General features: G+C 43.1%; 1 protein-coding gene across 3 annotated transcripts in view; it reads right to left on the bottom strand.

Annotated features, from left to right (window-relative positions):
- NPY2R (neuropeptide Y receptor Y2) overlaps positions 1-19661 on the bottom strand; it is a 49449-nt gene that overhangs the window by 6506 nt on the left and 23282 nt on the right. The window contains exon 1 of one of the 3 annotated variants that reach the window (XM_083172149.1): positions 7588-7704. The exons of the other annotated variants lie outside the window; for them this stretch is intronic. The gene's annotated coding sequence lies outside the window, so the exon portion shown is untranslated. Of the gene's footprint in view, positions 1-7587; positions 7705-19661 lie in introns of those variants that run through there. 3 annotated transcript variants of the gene reach the window in all.

Here is a 19661-nt window from a genome sequence, read left to right as displayed (position 1 = left end):
CTTACACAAAGGTGCAGTAATTCACTTAAACAATGAGTAATCACAGAACATAAACATAGATATGAAACATGATGCACTTGATGTGAAGAAAGAAAATGTTGCAGGGGCAAATGCTGGATTTCAAGAGGGAGTTTCCAAATGCAGTCCACAGTCTCCTGCTCTGCGAAACATTAGTGTGGGAGTCTGGGAGTGCGGCAGAAAAACCTAATACTGACCCTGGACTTTAATTGGTCTTTTTATACAATGGATACTGTATGGATAACAATATTAGTATTTAACACTATACTGTAGGTGGTCTATAGCATAGGCCATGGGTGGCCAAACCTGTCCTCAAGATCTACCAACAATTCATGTTTTTCAGGCAACCTGTGGAGCTATAGTAGGAATGAATGCAGCATGTTTGAAATGTGACAGTTAGTAATGACTACAGCTGTGCACCAGCTAGGTGATTTTGAAAGCGTGGACCGTTGGTAGATCTTGAGGACCGATTTGGCCACCCCTGGCATAGGCTGTATCAAACATATTTAACTAATATAAATAAAAAGTTTTCAAGAGAAGGTTAAATATTTCATAATAAATAAATACGCAGACATATGAGAACAAGTAGGAGACAAAACTGCACAGCTTATTTACTTTCACCTCAAATTAAGGTTACCGGACCTGATTCAGATTGGATTGCATATGATAAGATGCTTGCAGCAGCTTAGCATATGTGATCCATAGCAATGCAAATGCAGGAGGAGGGGCATACCACCACCTGTCTGCATTTGTGGCTGATAAAAACTGCCATTGCATTGCAGTTCTGCCACGATGCTTCACTGTGACAGCCATCTTCAGTAAGTCTGACCTTGCCAACACGCCTTGAAAATGGCCAATTTCCACCCTCAAATGGTAACTTGTGAAGAGATTGCAATTACAGTTGTGCTCATAAGTTTGCATACCCCTGATTTGGTTTCCCACTTCTTAATTAGAGTTTGAACACTGCATTCTCAATTGTTTGGATATCTTTTTATATCTCTCTTCTGTTTTCTACAGCTCAATTACCTTTTCCCGCAGATACTTTGACAATTCTTTTGCTTTCCCCATGACTCAGAATCCAGACACGTCAGTGCAGCACTGGATGAAAGATGCAAGGGTCTTTCAGGAGTCCAGAAACTCACTGACCTTTTATACACACACACACACTGATTACAAGCAAACAGATCACAGGTGAAGATGGTTACCTTTAGTAGCCATTCAAACCCGTTTGTGTCAACTTGTGTGCATGTTATCAGGCCAAAATCTCCAGGTATGTAAACTTTTGATCAGAGTAATTTGGGTAGTTTCTGTTGTCATTATGATTTACTGTAAAAAGAGTCAACACAGTTGTTTGACAATAAATGGCTTCACCTAACCACTAACCATGAGTGAAAGAAAAGTTATCATTCATATTCTCTGAAAAATGACCAGAAAATCACAAATTCTGCTAGGGTATGTAACCTTATGAGCTCAACTGTAGATACATGTATTTTGACTAAATCAGGCGCTATTTTGGCTAGAGCATGCGCGCTATAATCCATACACCTGCACAGTAATGGAACAGATTGGGATTTCACACAACAGTGATCAGGGGCGGATTGGGGACTAAAAGTGGCCCTGGAAAATTTCTGAAAGTGGCCTCATGTGAGCGGCAACAAATCAATAAAGGATGGAGCCAACATAACAGTAGGCAGAATTATTACATCACTATACTTAGATACATTGTTGACAGGCAAAACTAATGCCACTCACTGTAATGCCTATTCCACATCATGTCAGGGCTTTACAACTCTTCGTAAAACAGGGACAGTGTGCGCCGCAGGCGCGCGCCACAAATTCACACTGTAATGCCTATTACACGTCACACTCCCATTACATAGCATTCCATATGCAACAATGGCCTGCCAGGCTTGCTGGTGCCGGGCCCCTGGCCCCCCCAACTAACGACTACACTACGTACAAGAACCGTTGTTAGTGTTACCTATGATTTTAATTCTAGCCCACAAAGCAATTTACTGCAGACTTTTCTTTAACCGTAATCCTGTATTAAAACATACATCGCTCTCATACATACTCCGCCCACTCTCATACATACATACACCGCCACTCTCATACATACATACATACACCGCCACTCTCATACATACATACACCGCCACTCTCATACATACATACACCGTTCTACTACAAACACCAATCTCATACATACACCACTGCCTTACATAAAACACTGCCACTCTCGTACATACAGTACATGCATGCATACACTGTTCCCATTCATCCCATCCCTCCCTCACCCTAGTGCACACACCGTAATCCTGTATTAAAACATACATCGCTCTCATACATACTCCCCCACTCTCATACATAAATACACACACACCGCCACTCTCATACTGTACATACACCAATCTCACACATACACCACTGTCTTACATACAACACCGCCACTCTCATACATACATGCATGCATACACTGTTCCCATTCATCGCATCCCTCCCTTACGCTGGTGCACACACCGTAATCCTGTATTAAATCTCTCCAAGTGGCTACTGTCCTGCCTCCTCTTCAGGCCATGTACTGTATGTTATATAAAATTAAAATGAGTCCACTGCCCAGCCGTCGCTGATAAGCAGCTGCCCACGCCACATGCAGCAGCGCTGTCCACTGCACTGCCCCCTCCAGAGGCGAAACAAGCGAGTTGTGGGCCCTGGTTCAAAAATATGGTTTGGGCCCCCCAAACACACACAAAAAACCCACATTGTGGCTTGATTTCTTTACTTCAAATTTAAAGCCCATTATACACTGTAGTGCCCATTACACACTGTAGTGCCCATTACACATTCACACACTGTGATGCCCAGTACACATTATACCGCACACTGTAGTGCCCATTCCATATTATGCAGCACACCAATTATTATTATTATTGGCAGCATGGTCCATGTTGTGGAGGAGGAGGGGCAGGGCAGTGGAAAGCGCCGCTCAGAGAGAGCCTCAGATAGAACTAGCAATGCTGTGACCCACACAACCAGAGTCCAACGCCAAGACACACAAGCAGTGAGAGAGACTGCTCCATGCAGGAGGAAGGTGAGAGACTCCCTGAAGACACCGACCCAGGAAGGGAGAGATACCCCATTGTGACACCCGCACTTCTACAGATCTGCCCCATGCTGTCCCTGCACAATTAGTGGTCCTTAACACATCCCCTCTGCTACTCCCCCCCCCCCATGTTTCCTACCAAAGCTGCGAGGATGCAGAGAGCAGATCCCTATAAAGCATCCTGAGCAGGAATGGGACCCCTAATTCGCTCCCTGAACAATGGCTGCCCCATGGATGCTTTGGATGTGGCACCCAATATGCTCCTGCTCTCCATCACCTTCCACATCTATCCCACTGGTGTGTCCCAGACACCTCTCCCACACACGGACCAGTGTGTGTGTGTGTAGACTGTTTAAATTGTATCTTACTTTTTTTTTTGGGGGAGGGGGGGGGGGGCTGGATGGGGTGCAGCTGTGCTCTGCCTCTGGCTGTATATGGCTCCTCCTCAACTTCCTGATGTGCAAAAGGTGGAGTTGGGTACACAGGAGGGGTGCTGTGCTGGGTATTGGATAGGTACATACTCCGGCACTCTCATACATACATACATACATACACCCTGCTGCTCTCATACATACAGTACATGCACAGACACTCTCATACATACACGCACCATCACTCTCATACTGTACATACATACTCCGACACTTTCATAGTTACATACATACATACATACATACTCCCTGCCGCTCTCATACATACACTATCACTCTCATACATACTCCGGCACTCTCATACATACATACATACATACTCCCTGCCGCTCTCATACATACACTATCACTCTCATACATACTCCGGCACTCTCATACATACATACATACATACTCCCTGCCGCTCTCATACATACACTATCACTCTCATACATACTCCGGCACTCTCATACATACATACATACACGCACCATCACTCTCATACTGTACATACATACTCCGACACTTTCATAGTTACATACATACATACATACTCCCTGCCGCTCTCATACATACACTATCACTCTCATACATACTCCGGCACTCTCATACATACATACATACATACATACTCCCTGCCGCTCTCATACATACACTATCACTCTCATACATACTCCGGCACTCTCATACATACATACATACATACACCCTGCCGCTCTCATACATACAGTACATGTACAGACACTCTCATACATACTCCGGACCTTTCATAGTTACATACATACATACATACATACATACACCCTGCCGCTCTCATACATACAGTACATGTACAGACACTCTCATACATACACGCACCATCACTCTCATACTGTACATACATACTCCGACACTTTCATAGTTACATACATACATACATACATACTCCCTGCCGCTCTCATACATACACTATCACTCTCATACATACTCCGGCACTCTCATACATACATACATACATACTCCCTGCCGCTCTCATACATACACTATCACTCTCATACATACTCCGGCACTCTCATACATACATACATACACGCACCATCACTCTCATACTGTACATACATACTCTGACACTTTCATAGTTACATACATACATACATACTCCCTGCCGCTCTCATACATACACTATCACTCTCATACATACTCCGGCACTCTCATACATACATACATACATACATACTCCCTGCCGCTCTCATACATACACTATCACTCTCATACATACTCCGGCACTCTCATACATACATACATACATACACCCTGCCGCTCTCATACATACAGTACATGTACAGACACTCTCATACATACTCCGGACCTTTCATAGTTACATACATACATACATACATACACCCTGCCGCTCTCATACATACAGTACATGTACAGACACTTTCATACATACTCCGGCACTCTCATACATACATACATACATACATACACCCTGCCGCTCTCATACATACAGTACATGTACAGACACTCTCATACATACACGCACCATAACTCTCATACTGTACATACATACTCCGACACTTTCATAGTTACATACATACACTATCACTCTCATACACACTCCGGCACTCTCATACATACATACATACATACATTCACCCTGCCGCTCTCATACATACAGTACATGTACAGACACTCTCATACATACACGCACCATCACTCTCACACTGTACATACATACAGTAACACCATCACTCTTACACTGTACATATGTACATACATACTCCGGCACTTTTTTTAGTTACATACATACACTATCACTCTCATACATACATGCACCATCACTCTAATACATACATACACCCTGACGCTCTCATACATACATACACCCGGCTGCTCACACCACCATTTTTATACATACATACATACGCTGCTGGTCTCATATATACATACACCACCACCACGCTCATACATATATGCATACATACACTGCCTCTCTTATATCCATCCAATTCCAATCATATATACATGGACACACCTCCTCCAGCTCCATACACATATACAACCCCCCCCCCCCCCCCCATATCCCCTCCCAATCAATAAAACATAACCCAGTGCGGTTCCATACTCAATTATTCCAATTATTCTGTGTATTCCATACACAGAATCCCCCCCCCCCCCCCCCTGCGCGCGCATTAACGCTGACACTACCTACCCCAGGTGGTGACCTCTATGAGCCGGGCGGCCCTCAGTTTGCAGGATGGGTTCCGTCCTAACTGCTGGCAGGCCTGCTGCTTATGATGCAGCCGCCAGCCATCTCGGATGCTCCCGGCTCCATGGTCCCTCCTGCTGGTCCGACTCTGCTCTGCTGCTCAGCGGTCATGCTGCGGGGGGCGGAGCGGAGGCGGAAGTGGAACCTGCAGACAGTATGTATGTGTATCGTGTGTTCCTGCACACAGGAACACACGGTATGGCGGCAATGTGCAGGGGCCGGCCCAAATTGCTGGAAATGGGACTGGCCCGGGCAGCAACTGTCACCCTGCCCCGCGGCCCAGCCTGACTCCTCACCTGCAGCCTTCGGCCTCAGGGGTGGCCGGCCTCCCGGGAAACTTCCCGGTAAGTTTAATGGCCAATCCGCCCCTGACAGTGATCAACTCTGAATAATCCCCAAATACTATTCATTCTAATTACTGATTAGTGTATTTTCTATATTGACATTACAATGCCCAAGGCAGTGTTAACTTTAAATATAGACTTGTGTTCACTATGAGGTACAGTGTGTAGTCATACTATATGTTTAACTATATGTTTAAAAATACTGAAGAGCATAGCATAGCATCATTTGCATTGAGTTTCCCTTGTGCAAAAAGCTCGGGACCCGAAGCATTTTGGATAACGGATGTATCTTGAGGTATCTTGCATACTTGCTGATGGCTGCCTAGGCGCCGTGCAGCTCGGCGGGTATGTGTTCCCGGTGTGATAAATGTACTGTCCCTGCTTATATTGCTACCTACCTGGCTGCCGCAACGACCAGTGGCGCCACTGATGGCTGCCTAGGCGCTGTACAGCTCGGCGGGTACATGTCCCTTATGTGATAAATGTACTGTCCCTGCTTATATTGCTACCTACCTGGCTGCCGCAACGACCAGTGGCGCCACTGATGGCTGCCTAGGCGCTGTACAGCTCGGCGGGTACATGTCCCTTATGTGATAAATGTACTGTCCCTGCTTATATTGCTACCTACCTGGCTGCTGCAACGACCAGTGGCGCCGCTGATGGCTGCCTAGGCGCTGTGCAGCTTGGCGGGCATGTGGTCCCCGCAAGTGATGTCTAAATGCTCTCAATGTAATGCGTTTAATGTCTCAATGGAATGTGTATAATGTCTCAATGGAATGCATGTAATGTGTCCCCCTCCCCCCCCATTTCATCCCTGCTTGATGCTGCACTGTAATCCACAAAAAATTCCTAGTGTGCGCAAGCACACATGGTCAATAAAGTTGATTCTATTCTATTCTATTTATTTTGTACAAACACATCAAACATATGAAATGCACACAAATATATATAAGGTATCAAAACATGAAACAAAGTTTGTGTACTATATCAGACACTAAATTTAAATGCCAATCGATCATTTTTTTGCACATATTTAGTGCAAGTTACATATCATGTCCTCAGTAGTGCTGTTACAGATGTCCCCAGTAGTGCTTTTAGCAAAAAAAATATGTTTTCACTTTCTAGAATGTATGGTTTTCGGAATAATTTGGATAACAGATATTTGGATAAGGGATACTCAACCTGTAATCATTGTCTCATAGATTTCTACTACACAACCTGATTTTGTATTTAACTGTGCTATTTTGTTTAGGTCTATTTGACCCAAATAAAATTTTACTTGCCTATACAATATTGAATACAAGTCATTACAATTTTTTACATGCTTTTTGCTTCATATTGACACAATATACTGATATTGATACAACGTCTAGGTTGACCCAATAATAAATATATTTTTTATATTATCATCTATAACAGCCAAAGCATGCACTTTATTTTTGAATTCTTTACAAAACCTACATCAAGTAATTGTTTAATGGTACTTATACACATCCTTGGGTACTAATGGAACTGAGCTTGGAAACAGCTAGGCCATGGCATTTGATTTTTGTACATTCAATTTCATCTGGCTTAGTACCAAGGAACTGGAGATTAGCAGGAGTATCATCTATGTTTAAAAAAGGGAAAGAGAATGGATCCACGTAAATATAGTTAGTCTTACATCGGTGGTAGGGAAATTATTAGAGGGAATATTAAGGAATTTTTTTGAGGAATATTTACTGCAAAATAAGTCAATTAGTGGGATTCAACATGAATTCATGAGAGATAGGTCATGCCAAACTAACTTAATTAGTTTTTACAAAGAAGTTAGTTGGAATTTGCTAAATATTTGAAAAGTATCTGCACTGTAATAAATATAATGACAAGCCTAACATTATATTGAATTGAATAAATGTAAATTAATATTAATTTCATTAAAAAATCAGGTTTCTTGGCATCCTTGGACGATATCAAAGCCAAATTTCCCTTACTGACTCCCCCTTTCTTTGAATACTTTCAGATCCGCCATTTTCTTGGCTCACTCCCCCACTCCAGATCTCTGATGGCTCCCACCTCCTTTGAACAACTATGCCTATCTAACCCTCAAAGCAAGGGTACAATCTCCCTCAAATATGCTATACTGGTGGAATCCACAGCTCCTTTGCAGACTCGTCATGAGCTGGAGTGGGAGAGAGACCTGGGCCCTCCACCAGAGCCCACAACTTGGGACGAGGTGAGGGAGGGTATCGCTAGAAGCTCAATCTCTACCCGTGTAAAAGAAACCTCTTATAAGCTTTACTACAGGTGGTACTTTACACCAGATAGGCTATCTCGGATCTACCCTACAGCTTCCCCTGTTTGCTGGCGTGGATGCGGTCAAAGAGGCACCCTACTTCATATATGGTGGACTTGCCCCATTATAACTCCTTTCTGGTCCCAAGTGCTCAACCTACTAAAGTCCCTCTCCGGCATCCCACTTACCTTAGATCCCTGGGTTTTTCTACTGGCTTGCCCTTTCCAAAATTTAGATCCATCACTTAACAAATTATTCTCCCACATACTAGCAGCGGCAAAATCTCTGATAGCCAGAAATTGGAAATCTCTCTCCCCTCCTTCTTTACCAGCCTTGACTAACTATGTGTGGTATATTGCCAGTATGGAGAAAATTACATACTATCTTCACGATTGCCCGCACAAATTTAACTCGGTCTGGGACCCTTGGATCTCAGCCTATCCCTCCCACACCACTTAAATATCACCACCTGCCTTATAACTGGCCCAAATATATGAGCGATTTATACTCGGGACCTCTTCTCTCCCCTCCCCTCCCCCCCTGGCCTCCCTTACAGCAGGTCTATAATTCTCTCCTCAGCTATAACTACTACACTCACATGCCAATATCCCCCAGTTGTCTTACTGTTCTTATATATGTGACCCCCCCTCCCCCCTGTCTCCCCATTCCTCGTCTTCCTCTTTTACTAAAAAAAATTTTGTTATGCCTATATATAATGTTCCTAAAAACAGAGAGATGTAAAATGTTTGTTTGCTAATATTAATGTACTCACCTGTACTGCTCTCTCCTTTTACACAAATAAAGAGTAAAAAAAAAAAAATCAGGTTTCTTTAATAAAAAAATAATGAAGAATATATACATACTAAATGAATCAATATGATGTCATATACATATACATTAAAAGTCTAATATATATAAGGGGGATGAGATAAAAAATCTCATCAAATAAAAAATTTATTGAAAAGTTAATTTGAGGTACAGCTGCCCACAGGGTGCACGCCGGAGATGGGGTGGTAAGTATGTGGAGACTTAACTGTGCACTGGCTGATGACAGACAGCCTACAGGCAAGCAGGGTCCCAGCTGTAGTCCAATTGTTCCTCAGGAGGGAACTGATGATAACGGCAAAGTGCAGACTGTCCAGTAAGTGATAGTCAGAGGTTTCATGGGTTTAAAGTGCAATAACAGAGGGGTTCTGTAAACAATTCTCTGAAAGGTTTCGCTCTAACATGTGAGCTGTTTCAACGAGTTGGTAGGTGATTGGTAAAGATAGTGGGAATTTGGATAAAGGCGAAGCAGTGGACATGGTTTACTTAGACTTTGCTAAAGTGTGCAATACAGTGCCTCATAAGAGACTGATCCATAAAATAGGGGCGTTGGGTCTAGGAAAGATGTACCTGTTTGAGCTGGCTACGGAATACAAAACAGAGAGTAGTGGTGCACGGTTCATTTTCAAATTGGATTCCAGTATTAAGTGGTGTACAACAGGGCTCAGTGCAGGGACCACTTCTCTTCCATATATTTATTAATTATGTAGAAGGTATAGATTTCCTACTAAGTAAAGTATCCATTGACACTAAATTGTGCAGGGCTAACAAAACATATCATGATGTCTCAATCTTACAGAGGAACTTAGACAAACTTGAGGATTAGGCAGACACATGGAAAATGTGGTAGATAAGTGTAAGGTCATGCACCCCGGGAACAGTAATCCGCATGCAATTTACAAACTAAGTGGGGTTTAACTAGGTAAAACACTAATGGCAAAGGACCTGGGGGTACAGTAGAGCTCAGTGACAAGGAGCAGCAGCCAAGACAAATAGGATATTATCTGCATTAAGAGCAGTGCCAGATTAAGCCTTTGGGGGGCCCAGGGCACTTTAGACAGGGGGGCCCCCTTGCACTTGTTATTACTGGCCGCAAACTGCATGGGAGAATATTACACTGTCAAATACAGAGTAAAGGCAGTATAAACTTGGTCAATGGGTAACTGAAGGGGGGATATATATATATATATATATAAATATGTGTTGCTATATATATATATATATATATATATATATATATATATGAAAAAATGGGGGGGAGTGTGGTCCTTTTTCTGCGCTAATTAGTGAGCAGCACTTCTACCGTACCTAGCTGTTAAATATAGGTACCAGGTGGGATAGATAGAAGAAGAGAAGATAGATGTGCGCTCTGTGTGTTTCACCACTTTAGTGCATTAACAATCATGCATTGGTACATAAAAGTAGTTTTTATTACAAATTTCATCACAGTATCAGTAATACGGTTTATACAAAGTATAGTTCACTTTTCAATATAAATCACAGTATTGTTCAAATAAATAGTGTCAGATCCAACTTCATGACGTGTGTCACTTCTTAGGATGCGAAACCCTACGCGTTTCGTCCCTTTAGGACTTCATCAGGGGTAAAGTAAGGATCTGAGTGGTGAAAAATATGAATATGCCATAAGTACTATAATTTAGCATTTATCCAAGTGTGTATTTTAAAGTCTCAATAGAGAGGGTTATATAACCCTCTCTATTGAGACTTTAAAATACACACTTGGATAAATGCTAAATTATAGTACTTATGGCATATTCATATTTTTCACCACTCAGATCCTTACTTTACCCCTGATGAAGTCCTAAAGGGACGAAACGCGTAGGGTTTCGCATCCTAAGAAGTGACACACGTCATGAAGTTGGATCTGACACTATTTATTTGAACAATACTGTGATTTATATTGAAAAGTGAACTATACTTTGTATAAACCGTATTACTGATACTGTGATGAAATTTGTAATAAAAACTACTTTTATGTACCAATGCATGATTGTTAATGCACTAAAGTGGTGAAACACACAGAGCGCACATCTATCTTCTCTTCTTCTATATATATATATATATACACATACCACATGAAACACCTGTGTTTGTCCCTCTGCACCTTACTCTGTAGGACTGTAAAAACCCTCCCATGATTAGGCTGCTGCTGCTGTCCTCCATGGACCTGAGAAGCATGTAATGAGCTCCATCAATCAGAGCTCAGCACAAACCTCTCAGCCCGTGACCTTTTGTGCAAAGTCTCATGGAACTTAGTCAACTCCCAGTAGTGCACTGAACACTTGTGCAGTCAGTGTGCCTTGGCACCCCATGCTCAGCACCATTAATCATTGTCACATTGGCAGATACAGATGTATCCGGCTACATCTTTGCAGGGGCTGGCGATTCAATCGCCAGCCCCCGCCAGTGACCGGCTACCGCCAGGGGCACACGCGCACGAGAACCTCACCCGCCGCGTGGCAACGGAGCCTGCCGCCGGCCCCCGCCACTTCCCCCGCCATCGCCGCCAGCATAGGCGCCAAAACCATGGGTGCTCTGGGGCCCGAGCACCCATGGAGAATGATGAGCACCCACGGCCACGGCCGGCCCGGAACTCACCCACCACAGTCAACTCACCTGCCAATTGCCGTAGTCAGCAGCTTCCCTGCAGCGAAGGGGAAGTCGGCAGCGGGGGTCCCTGCGGCGGATGGGAGCTAGTAGCAGTATTAATACCGCTATTAGTTCCCATCTGCTGCAGGGACCCCCGCTGCTGACTGCATATCAGCTTTTGGGACCCCGCTGCCTCCCCAGCGCTGCAGGGACGGACCCCACTGCGCTGCCTGGACCCCGTATGCCTCCGTCCCAGACGGTAGGGGGGGATAGTTGAGCACTCACCAGAAAAAAATGTTAATCGGCGCCCCTGGCCGCCAGTCCCCCTCACCGCCCGCCCCCCCCCCAAACTGGGCAGCGTCTCCCTGAAGCGGAGACAGGCAGGGAGATGCTGCCCAGCCGCCTTGATACTGGGGTGCGCGTGAGACGCACGTGTGTCCTAGTCCCTATCGCCGGCGCTCGCCAGTGAAAGGGATCTGGTGGGCGCCGGCAAAGATGAGCCCTGCTACATCTGTAGGTGAAGCTGCAGCACTACCCCACTCCTATGCACAAAATCTTTAGCTAAAATACATGCCAACCACAGGGGGCCCCTATCTAGAGGGGGGCCCAGGGGTACTGACCCCTTTTGCCCCTGCTTTAATCCAGCCTTGATTAAGAGGGCAGGTCAGGGATACGTTGGCCACTAAATAAGCACGTATATTTAAGTCACGTATATTTAATATACTGTGGGTTGAACTTGATGGACAATTGTCTTTATTCGCCTTCACAAACTATGTAGCAATGTAATTATTATTTGCTTAATAATACAGGAATACATACCATTATTCCGTGACTGTTACTGTGTTCTTCACTAATGCTTTCACAAAACTGCTAATTGCTTAATAATACAGGAGTGCATGCACTACAGTGACTGCTACTGTGTTCCTTATTAAAGCTTATCACACTGCTAATTGCTTAATAATACAGACGTTCATACCCTATTCCAGTGACCGCTACTGTGTTCTTCATAAATGCTTCACGGAACTGCTAATTGCTTAATGATACAGGCATAAATGTCCTATTTCATTAATTGCTATTGTGTTCTTCATTAATGTTTCATAGAACTGCTTATTGCTTAATAATACAGGAGTGCATGCACTATTGCAATGATTGTTACTCATTAATGCTTCATGGAACTACTAATTGCTAATGATACAGGAGTACAGTACATGCCATATTCCAGTGATTGCTACTGTGTTCTTCATTAATTTTTTACGGAACTGCTAATTGCTTAATAATACAGGAGTGCATGTCCTATTCCAGCAATTGCTACTTTGTTCTTCATTAATGCTTTACTGAATTGCTAATTGCATATTTGCAATGAACTGTATGCAATTCCTGTTTTGCCATCAATGCTATGCAAACCAGATGCGACTAATTTGTAATGAATTATATGCAATTTCTGTTTTACACTCAAATCTATGCAAACTAGTGGAGGCTTATTTGTAATGAGCTGTAAACAATTACCACTTTTCCATTAATTGCAAAACTTAATGCTACCTAATGGTGAAACACTGAATAAAATGAAGGAAAGTGTAAAAAGTTCACCAGTTATTCACATTATTAGACAGTTAGGGTACAGTATGGGGGGGGGCATTTCTCCATAATAAAAGTGTTGTTATTTTTGAGTTTTTCGTTGTGCATGAGGGGGGAATTAATCCCCCTTGTCTTGCCTCTCTGTCATGGTGTGTATGAGCGAAGAAGAAAACCAGAACCATGCTTTAGGCCAGGCTCACAACTTGAACTTGATCAAAATACCCACAGTCAAGTTTAAAAATCCAGTAATCTGTGGATTGGGTTGTAGTTAGTCTGCGCAGTGAGCTGCCTGTATTCTATTTAAAACAAGGAGGACCACCTAGTCTCCCTATAGTAAATGGCAATACTACTACTATAGGATACTATAGCAAGTTTAAAAATTCCTTTACTGACTTAGTGTTATTGCATATGTAATAACTTAATACAGGGGCTGCCTACAGGGCAGTACTGAGGCTAGTATAGCTGACCCCTCTAAAAAAGCTCAGAGAAAAAGTAGAGGATTCCAGAAGATATGTCTAGCCTCTTCAAAATGCAATGGACTTCCAGCTTAAAGCATCCTGTTCTCAGTTCCACGTATGTGACTTTATGACATTGTAGTGCTAGCGGTGAAGAAGAGCCAGGAAGTCGTTACACTCTACTATCAAATTTGATTCCGTAACTGTATTGTCGTAGAAAAATGAGTTTCTCAGTCTAAGTATGTAAGTATCACAAGCAACATAAGTAAATACACCTATTGTATCTAGGAAAATAATATTTGTTGGTGGTGCCCCCAAGAGTCAGGAGAGCAATGACTTTTCAAAATGAAACAGTTAAAAATAACTTTTATTAATATATATTAAAATACAATGTCAAACACCCTGTCAACCACAAAATGGGTATATCTAAATATCTCACAAAGGGCCTGATGCACGAAGCTTCAAAAGTGATAAAATGGAGAGTGATAAACAACTAACCAATCAGCTCCTGCCTGGCATTTTTCAAACACAGCCTGTGACATGGCAGGTAGGAGATGATTGGCTGGCTGTTAGCACTCTCCATTTTATCACTTTTGAAGCTTAGTGCATCTAGCCCAAAATATGTATGTATATGTAGAGATGTAACAGCCCAGCATTGAATTGATTACAATGTATTGGATAAAATATCCTGTAAATCACAAAGATCTGGCAGTTTTTAATTTGGCTATTGCCACATGCGTATGTTTAAAAATGGGTCCCTGGATCGACAATGTCTACCTTGACATTCGCTAGTTGGACCACTAATGGTCAACAGTGACTCAGTTTGACAACTAGAAATGGTCGACATACCATAGGTCGGCATTGACGAAAGGTCAACAACCGCTTAAGGTCGACCAGGACATGGCCGACACCCACAAGGTCGACACACTTTGTTTTCTCTTTTTTTGGTATAGCCCAACTTGGTTTATACTTTACTGTCCTAGTGGGCATAGCTTGAAGTGTGTCGACCGTTTGCAACTTGCTCTTAAAAGGGTAGGTAACCTCAGTTATATTTTGTCATTCCTGTATCAATAATTTCAGTATGTGCAATTGTGCATTTGCATCCACTGAAGACTGATCTGACTTGTGTAAATCCGACAGTGTTAGTAAAATAAATTCCTTATATAGAGCATTATACAGTGTATCTATTGTAATCATTTTTCATGGCTTTTCTCATCTTAGTGCAATTCTTGGAGCAGGCTACCATGGAGAAGCTTGTTACTTCTCCTGCGGTACCCGTGCTCCATGCTGGAAACACATCACCATACTTTTGCATGGTGAGTACAATACATGAAGGAACGGAAAACACATCTTTCCTTTCCACAGTCCGGTACAGATTTGCCATCTAAGGATGGTATAGTCTCATACCTCCCAACAGTCCCGATTACAGCGGGACAGTCCCGATTATCAGGGCCTGTCCGCTGTCCCTCCCGCGGCCGGCAGTGTCCCGCGGTGAGGGGGGCTGTTGGGAGTCAACCCTGTCGGCTGCTAAACAGCGGGGAATAAACGCTGTGCGCATGCGCACAGCGTCTATTCCCGCAGCCAGGGGGCTGGGGTCATGTCTAGAGGCTCACAGAGCCTCTGGGTCATGCCCCCATAGCGGCAAAATGGGGGCGTGGCCTCGCGGGAGAGCCGCGAGTATATGCCATGCCCCCGGAATTAGGCCCCCCCCGAAATTTTCACCGCGCCTTAGGCGCGCAGCACCTGACAAGACAGGCCTGAGAGAAACTGAGCATAATTTAACTCTCCAGTGGCACTGATAGTTTAACAATAATATTAGTTTATTTGCTGCCGAATATTTGAATAAAGTTTAGCACATTAAGCAGCATATTTTAATATATTATTCATATTTTTTTCTACATTTTTAAAATATTTCATTTTTTTATTGATTTCAATTGGCTGGGGATGGCACAAAAGGAATTTTAAAAAATAATTTATTTGTAGAAACTAATTTTTTATCCAAATAGAACAACTTTCAATGCCTGGAGCATAACTTTTTTGCCCATCTTTAGACCACCCTAATATGCAACCTAGCGAACAGATCTGAATAAGGCCCCAATGAGGCCATATGAGGTCCATTACCAAAGTACTGTATCATCATTGCTGATATATTCTGTACTTTACATGCTTTACAATTTTTCAGTGGCTATCACTACTGCTAGCTATGTCTGCCTATTGCTTTATTATACCAATTCAAAATAACTGCAGCAATATAAATATCACTGCTGCCGTTCCAGTCACTATCGCTTCTGTCCTCCAGTATTCACAAAGGGGGTGATTCTCTAAGACAGAAATGTGGTAAAAACCCCGTTATCTGGGTTTTTACCGCATTTCTGTATGCTCTAACCCCTCTCCGCAGTGGCAGCGCTGCGGAGGGAATCGCCAGCAAAAGCGCCGGCACCGGCGCCGCATCGCAGGGACAGCTCTTATCGCAAGAGCTGTCCCTTGCGTTAATGACCGCATATGTTAGAGAATATGCGGTCATTAAGACTGCGAAGCCCGACGATACAGGACTGCAGATGTTAGAACATCCCGCCCAAAGTATGCAGTGTGTTCGGTACACAGGTTCCCCTAATAAGACCACGCTGAACAATTTACATGCCAACCCAAGGTCTGAGCAGATGTAACCAGCCCTCCAGTACCAGCACCATTTGACAAAATGGAACTGTGGCCCTTGTACTCACTGATACAGAGTCCCAGCTATCGTTTATATATTTGTTTTTAGTTGCAGGACGGCCCACACAAAAACCTGCATCATCTCAAAATTACAATAGTGGGGAAAGAAAAGGGTTTATTAACCCTTTGAGTGCCAATGTTGCTGTGAGATACGGGCAAAATATCCGCTAGAAATGCCAGGGTCGAAGTCGAGGAATATGAATCACTTAAGTTATCAAATGATCTGAAGTCAATTAATTGAAGTTTTGTTAAACATGCAACTCAATAGTAACCCCCTTATACTGTACTTGCCTCTTACACATTATGCCACATGAAATGAGCCAAAATTCACACCGACTGAGCCAAAATTCACACTATGGCACACGGATTGAGTCAAAATTCACGTTATGCCACACAGATTAAGGCAATATTCACATTTTGTCACATGTATTGAGCCAAAATCCACACTATACCAAACAGATTGAGCAATAATGCACAATATGCTTCATAAGCAGGGGCATTGCGCGCCTTTGGCGCGCATTAAAAGTTTACACCATAATGCCCATTACATGTTAAGCCACACGCAATAATGTCCATTACCTATTGTGCCAAACACCACAATGCCTATTAAAAAGTATTCTACATAAGTGCTGCTTACCTACAGATGTAGCCCCTGTCATCTCTGGCCGGGGCTCGCCAGAGTCTCCTCTCTGGCGAGCGACGGCGGACAGGGGCTACACCGAACTGGGTCCAATCCTGCCCATCTCCACTTCAGGGAGATAGGCAGGGTTAGGGGGAATCAGGGCGGCGAGGAGGGCCTGCGGTGGCAGGGGAGGCGGCGGGGACCCAGGGCAAGCTCCGTTGCCACGGGGTGCGCGAGCCTTCGTCTGGCAGGGCTGGCGAAAGTATCTCCAGCCCCTGCAAAGTTTAAGCCGCTTCCATCTGTACATGCTCATTGCCAGGGGTTCCATGCTCATTGCCAGGGGTTCCATGCTCGTTGCCATGTGGGATTACATGCTCATTGCCAAGGTAACTGGGGGACGGCTGCCACCTGGCAGAAATGACAGCCGGGCAGAGAGCAGGGGGCTGTATTCAGAGCACTGCAGGTCCGGCTATTTGAAATAATACCCCTTTCACACCAGAAAATGCAGGGACTGGCCCCTTTTACAAGCAGCTATATCTTCAGAACCAACTGGCCCATTTACATGAAACCAGTATCATATTGAAGAACTTTTAAATGGGCTTCGAATGATTTTGGTCCCGTGAAACTGGGCCATTTGGTTCCAAAGAAATCTGTCCTCAAACAACATGAACAGCCATGAAATTACATTTCAGAAATGACAAAAATTGGTTTACCCGCAATATCTCTAGAACCAATAAACCCATATAGACCAGCCTGGTATCAGATTGAAGGCCCAGCTATTTGGATTCAACTGAGATCAACCTTGAGCTTCTATGATGCTGGAGGGGGAACTGGAAGCTGTTGGAACCAGGTGGGGGTGTCCCATGTTATGGGGGAAACGTTCCAGATTTGCCTGGCGGTATCTCTGGTTTCCAGGGGGCTAGTGACGCGGGGCCAGGCTCATTGGAAAGCCCTGTCCATCAGCTACAAAATGGGCCAATTTGTACAGTGGGCCTGGAGCTGTAGCTCCATCAGGCCCATTGTTATTGCGGCCCTGCATAGGGAAGAACACAGAGGTGCCACACTCCTCGTGTAATACTGTATGTAATTTACAGATATTATTTTGATGGGCAACAGGAGAACCATCAAATATAAGATTGGTTTATAAATAAATTCGTGGATCCCCCCTTACAGACTACTCACAATGATAGGGTGAGTGCAGGCGTATCACAAAGGTTAACTCTCGGTGGTTTTTGGTCCAAATCATCAGGTGACACATTCACTAAGATAAATGAATGGCTTTATTTAGTAAGTTATACATTATAGATAAAAAGAGGAAGTGAGTTACTCATCTTTAAGGTGTTAGGAGTCCAGCAGCTGTATGGATGGAAAACAGAAAACGGGGCCCCGTTTGTAATCAGCTGTTCCTCCCTCCTCCAATAAGATGAAAGTCCTCACTCCTCTGCAGTCAGTGCCAACGCGTTTCGATCACTAAATGATCTTTTTCAAGGCGATCTTGAAAAAGATCATTTAGTGATCGAAATAGGATAGCCTCCAGCAAACCTATTTGCAGGGGTGAAGCACCGCTGCTAATATTTTTCTTATCATGTTTGGAGCATTTCCATGAGAATTTCTGAGTATATTTTATCTGATGGAAAAGAATGCTGAGTTTATGCATCAATATCTATTCACCACTTGTGTGTAAATGTTTTTACAGCATATTAAAAGATCATTTCAGTAGCATTTGTTACACATGGAGTATAGTCTGTACAAACAGCAAGTTGCTTAATTTTTACAGACAGCTTAAAAGCCACAGTATAAATGAAAAGAAAGCTACTAATTATAAAATACTTATTTGTCAACGTAATGAGATATTTGTAAAAAAAAAAAAAAAATCAGTGTAGTCTTGTGTAAATGCTGAAGGTGGCCCATTAAAGAAACCTTTACACACGGGGTCTAACAATTCATTTTGTGAGTTCGGTACGACACAGAAGGTGGCCCTTTAAAGAAACCTTTACACACGGGGTCTCACAATTAATTTTGTGAGTTCGCTACAAATTTATTCACCATTCCTTTCACCTTAATTATTTATTCAGAAAAAAATCACTTGACATGATATTTCTTTTTGTTTTTCTTATAAATGTACGTCACATTAATTGGTCCACCATCACTCTTTATTTGGAGTCAAGCTCCATCATTGTTGTTTCCCCGAATACAATATTGTGTAAATGCTGATTTACAGTAATAAGCAGGAACATATGTTTTGAAATAGCAGTGACAACATAATTTACCTTATACAAGAATGATACTGTAGTGTACTGTATGTACCAACTATAGCTGAAAGGTGCTGTAAGGCTCACATGAACTAAAGTTAACAAACTTCTGCTTGTATCAAGGTCATTTTAAAAATAATAATGGTTCCGTACTATTTCAGCTCTGAAATAAAAGTGACCAAATAACATTAGTATACATGAACGTG

Source organism: Crinia signifera, chromosome 1 (genome assembly GCF_055691185.1).
Source record: "Crinia signifera chromosome 1, ASM5569118v1, whole genome shotgun sequence".
Classification (NCBI taxonomy): Eukaryota; Metazoa; Chordata; class Amphibia; order Anura; family Myobatrachidae; genus Crinia; species Crinia signifera.
The sequence above is the reverse complement of the archived record's forward strand: the minus strand, read 5'-3'. Positions and strand labels throughout refer to the sequence as shown.